Below are 5,830 nucleotides of genomic sequence, written 5' to 3'. Positions count from 1 at the left end.
AGAAGAGCTCAAACGGGAGACCGCCGGGAAATGGTAAGGAAAAATGGGGGTTTCCCAGGGAATACGGTGTACTTGGCAGCTATGAGTCAGACAGCTGCCTCCGCAGATCTCAGGTCTATGAGGAGATACATTTTTTATTTATTAAATATTTTTATTACAATGAAAAAAATTATTAAAATGTACACATTTAAATGAAAAGAAAAAAGAATAAAGAATTTAACACATTGGAATAAATTTGTCAAGTATTGAAAAGAAAACTGGTAAGAAATATAAAGGTATAACACATTGCTTTCGAGCACGAAATAAAGATCAAATCATTGCATAGACCTCCACCGGGATGTGATTCCCTTTCCAGTTTTTAGTGATAACCATTCTAGCGGCTGTTGACGCATATAGAAAGATGTTTACTCTATCCTGTGGTATGTCATTGTCTAATATTCCTAGGAGGTAGGCCTCTGCCTTTTAAACAAAGGGTGTTTTTATTAATTTCTGGGTTTCTATATGTACCATTTCCCAAAACTTATGAATCTCTGGGCATGTCCACCACATGTGGAAGAAGGTACCGATCTTATTTTGACATTTCCAGCATTTGTTGTTTGTATTTTTATTCATTTTCGCTAGCCTATCTGGTGCCAGGTACCATCTATAATGGAGTTTTAGAAAATTTTCTCTTATGGTGTAACATGCCGTAAAATTTATATTCTTCACCCAGAATTTTTTCCAATCTGCCGTCTTTATTCCATGACCTAGATCTTGCTCCCACTTGTTTATGTATTTATTTTTTACCTCTTGATCCATCTCTGATTCGTCTAGAAATTTGTACATTTTAGAGAGTAGTTTTTCGTTGCTATTAAGCACTTCCCTTTCGAATCTCGACACCCCCTTGTCAAATCCCTTAGTTTTCTTATCTTTCTCAACTGTTGTTTTTATTTGGATATATTGCAGCCAAGTTATTCCCATTTTTTTGTTCTTCATAGTCCTTTAATAAAATATTTTCATTTTCATTTTTTGTCATCTCTCTATACGTTGGCCAATTTTCTTTTTTATAACAATTTAATGTCGCATTAGCCTCCAGTGGCGAAAGCCACCAAGGTGTTTTATCTATTATTTTTTTCCCTTGTTCTTTCCCACACCTCTATCAAGGCCTTCCTGATCGTATGGTTTTTAAAATCTTTATGTATCTTACACCTCTCATACATTAAATATCCGTGCCAGCCGTATATTTTATTACAACCCTCCAGCTCTAAAATATCTGGCGTTTTCAATGTCAACCACTCCTTAATCCAAATCCAGCTTGCCGCTTCAAAATATCTTTTCAAATCTGGTAACGCAAGGCCTCCGAGTTCTCTTAGTTTTATTAATATTTCCATTTTTATTTTTATTTGGAAAAAAAGAGGAGATACATTTTCAACAAGTTGGGAAGCGGGAGGGCCTTGACCTTTTCTTCGACTGGACAGGGTCTGAGATGCTGCCACAGGAAGACCTGGCACATGTGCTTCAACGTAGGAGGGGAGTGTTCCAGCTCCTTCAGGCTGGTGAAGAGGTCCGAGATCCTCTTCCTATGGAACCGGCAGTTGCTGAGGTTGATATGGAAGTTGCTGGGGAGCTCGATGATCTGGGAGGTCGAGGCCAAGAGCTCCAGCACCTTCTTGGCCTTCTGAAAGAGGTCAGCAGAGAAGGTGTCGTCCTCTAACCACCATAGGTAGGAAGATGCTCCTTAAGCCTGAGCAGCAGGCAGGCCCGTGGAGGGTGCAGTTGTAGGATGCCCCAAACTCCAGGAGGAAGCGCAGGAGGAGAAAGCGGAGCTGGAAGTTATTCAGGCACACGAGGGTGAGGGACTCGTAGGTTGGCCCCATGGGTCATCAGCAGCTGAGTGACCTGGAAGCAGAAATGGTTGACAGTCCAAGCCTCCTCTTCATCACCTCCCACTGTCTTCCAAAGGAGGGAGATGATAGAGGAGAAGACGGTGTTGCCATCTTTTTGTTGTGGCCTTCACATTGGCTCCTGAAGGGCAGGGACAATAAAGAAACAGCCAGTTTAATGTGTGTGTGTGTGTGTGTTTAATGACTATTGGCAGCATCCCCACCGTCATCATTTTCCTATTTTTTCTAATCAATTTTTTTTACTAAAAGTATTCGACATCAAACACAATAAAAGCCAAACCAAGGAAGAAAAAGAGAGAAAGAGAAAATAAGAAAAAGAGAAAATAAATATATGGCCCTCTATCACATTTATATCTTAACCCTTATTTAAAGTAATGCCAATAATGTGTTCAGAACCGTGTTGGAAGTATTTGAAGTTGAGAATACATTGCGGCAATGCATGATTATTCATATTTCTTTCAGTTAACCTAAAATAAAGAATAATGTTCTTAAATATATATGCATCTTGTTTGCCTAAGTAATCCATTATCTATATAGATCATATATCTCGTAACAATACATTTGGATTGATCAGTGCTTACACTTTTATCGTTCCAACCCGCCCAGGCAGGTTGTGTTAGGGAAAATGCCATGTGGTGGAAAGAGGGTGCCAGACTACACAGGTGGTGGCCATTTGGGGTGGGTGGGTGGGGGTTGCGATCCTGACCCCCTGTATGCATTGGCAGATCATGCATAAGCAAGCCTCAACCCTGTTTTCAGGGCCACTTCTGTATCGGCAGCGACGAGCGTGATCATGTGCTAATCAGACAGGCGGAAAAATGGTCGCTGCCTGTACAATTCCTGTCATACACCGAAGATGTGCCTCTTTACCCTTTAACACTCAAGATGCATCTGTTTAGGAACCCACTTTATTCTTGCAATTGTAATTGATCTCAAACCAGTTTTTTTAATGCTTGTGTTTTAAATGGCTGGGAGCAGGCTGCTGATCAGTCAATTCCATAATAATAAGAATAGTGCCTGCATGGTGTAATGGTTAGTGTGCTGGGCTAGGAGCTGGGAGTGTTGTTGTTGTTGTTGTTTAGTCGTTTAGTCGTGTCCGACTCTTCGTGACCCCATGGACCATAGCACGCCAGGCACTCCTGTCTTCCACTGCCTCCCGCAGTTTGGTCAAACTCATGTTCGTAGCTTCGAGAACACTGTCCAACCATCTTGTCCTCTGACGTCCCCTTCTCCTAGTGCCCTCAATCTTTCCCAACATCAGGGTCTTTCCCAAGGATTCTTCTCTTCTCATGAGGTGGCCAAAGTATTGGAGCCTCAGCTTCACGATCTGTCCTTCCAGGGAGCACTCAGGGCTGATTTCCTTAAGAATGGATAGGTTTGATCTTCTTGCAGTCCATGGAACTCTCAAGAGTCTCCTCCAGCACCACAATTCAAAAGCATCAATTCTTCAGCGATCAGCCTTCTTTATGGTCCAGCTCTCACTTCCATACATCACTACTGGGAAAACCATAGCTTTAACTATACGGACCTTTGTCGGCAAGGTGATGTCTCTGCTTTTTAAGATGCTGTCTAGGTTTGTCATTGCTTTTCTCCCAAGAAGCAGGCGTCTTTTAATTTCGTGACTGCTGTCACCATCTGCAGTGATCAAGGAGCCCAAGAAAGTAAAATCTCTCACTGCCTCCATTTCTTCCCCTTCTATTTGCCAGGAGGTGATGGGACCAGTGGCCATGATCTTGGTTTTTTTGATGTTGAGCTTCAGACCATATTTTGCGCTCTCCTCTTTCACCCTCATTAAAAGGTTCTTTAATTCCTCCTCGCTTTCTGCCATCAAGGTTGTGTCATCTGCATATCTGAGGTTGTTGATATTTCTTCTGGCAATCTTAATTCCGGCTTGGGATTCATCTAGTCCAGCCTTTCGCATGATGAATTCTGCATATAAGTTAAATAAGCAGGGAGACAATATACAACCTTGTCGTAGTCCATTCCCAATTTTGAACCAATCAGTTGTTCCATATCCAGTTCTAACTGTAGCTTCTTGTCCCACATAGAGATTTCTCAGGAGACAGATGAGGTGATCAGGCACTCCCATTTCTTTAAGAACTTGCCAAAGTTTGCTGTGGTCGACACAGAAAGGCTTTTGCATAGTCAATGAAGCAGAAGTAGACATTTTTCTGGAACTCTCTAGCTTTCTCCATAATCCAGCGCATGTTTGCTATTTGGTCTCTGGTTCCTCTGCCCTTTCGAAATCCAGCTTGCACTTCTGGGAGTTCTCGGTCCACATACTGCCTAAGCCTGCCTTGTAGAATTTTAAGCATAACCTTGCTAGCGTGTGAAATGAGCGCAATTGTGCGGTAGTTGGAGCATTCTTTGGCACTGCCCTTCTTTGGAATTGGGATGTAGACTGATCTTCTCCAATCCTCTGGCCATTGCTGAGTTTTCCAAACTTGCTGGCATATTGGGTGTAGCACCTTAACAGCATCATCTTTTAAAATTTTAAATAGTTCAGCTGGAATATCATCACTTCCACTGGCCTTGTTATTAGCAGTGCTTTCTAAGGCCCATTTGACTTCACTCTCCAAGATGTCTGGCTCAAGGTCAGCAACCACACTACCTGGGGTGTAGGAGACCTCCATATCTTTCTGGTATAATTCCTCTGTATATTCCTGCCACCTCTTCTTGATGTCTTCTGCTTCTGTTAGGTCCTTACCACTTTTGTCCTTGATTATGGTAATCTTTGTACGAAATGTTCCTTTCATATCTCCAATTTTCTTGAACAGATCTCTGGTTTTCCCCATTCTATTGTTTTCCTCTATTTCTTTGCATTGCTCATTTAAGAAGACCCCCTTGTCTCTCCTTGCTCCCCTTGTCTCTCCTTGCTAGGAGCTGGGAGTGACCAGGGTTCAAATCCCCACTTGGCATGAAGATCACTGGGTGTAACCTTGGGCCAGTCACTGCGTCTCTAAGTCTGATCTACCTCACAGAGTTGAGAGAACCATCTACACCACTTTTAGTTCCTTGGTGTGTGTGTGGGGGGGGAAGGTTTGATATAAATGTTAATAATGAAAATAAAAATGGCAGCAGCTTACACAGTTTCTCCGGTTGATGTCCACACCTCGCTGCACCAACAGCTCCACCATGTCCGGCTTGTTCCGCATCACGACAATGTGCAAAGACGTATTATAAGTGATTGGATCTTTTGAAAACAGAGAAACACACCTTTATTTTTTTTACCAATTTGGCACAATTTGTTAATTTGTCACACTGAAACATCCTCACTTTTCTTCCAAGGACCTCAAGGTGACCTGGTTCCCATGCCCGCACAACAATCCTACGAGGTAGGCTAGGCTGCAGGTGAGATAGCAACCGGCCCAACTGTTGCTTAAGGCACCTTCACGTGGCTGAATGGGGAATTTGAACTCTGGTTTACTAGTTCCACAACCCTTATCCGCTGCGCCCGACTGCCTCTCCTAGCAGGCTAATTGGCTGTTGGTTTTTAGGAAACACTGAGCCCTTGCACATTCAGGGATGTTATTTTTATTTTCAAGGAGCTCAAGGTGGGGTTCATAGGTCTCTCCCCTCCCTGTTCCATCTTCACAACCACCCTGCGAGGTAGGCCTAGGCCCAGAAGCAATGACACTGACCCCAAGGGTCGTGTCCAGAGAGCTTCATGAGGTTGTGTATGGGATTTGAACCCTGGTCTCCCGGGTCCTGTAGTCTGACATCCTAATCCTTGCACCACCCTGCTGCCTTGCCTAGTAAAAGAGTCCGACCGTTGGTCCTTTGGATATGGGGACTGCCTGCCCACACAACAAATTATATACACAGACTATCAAATGTGGTGACAATAATAATTGTAGAATAGTGGGCAAGAAGGATGAAGACACAGCTCTCAAAACAACCAGCTCTTTATTTTATCTCTGAGTCCAGACTGAATAGTAGCTTAGCCA

The 5,830-nt window shown here is 43.1% G+C and overlaps 1 pseudogene; it reads right to left on the bottom strand.

Moving 5' to 3' along the window:
- Nucleotides 1–1,378: 1,378 nt before the first annotated feature.
- Nucleotides 1,379–5,038, bottom strand: LOC118097262 (ankyrin repeat and SOCS box protein 6-like; annotated as a pseudogene).
- Between the last annotated feature and the right edge of the window lie 792 nt (nucleotides 5,039–5,830).

Source organism: Zootoca vivipara, chromosome 14 (assembly GCF_965207765.1).
Source record: "Zootoca vivipara chromosome 14, rZooViv2.hap1.1, whole genome shotgun sequence".
In the NCBI taxonomy this organism is placed as follows: Eukaryota; Metazoa; Chordata; class Lepidosauria; order Squamata; family Lacertidae; genus Zootoca; species Zootoca vivipara.
This window is presented reverse-complemented; position numbering and strand designations above follow the sequence as displayed.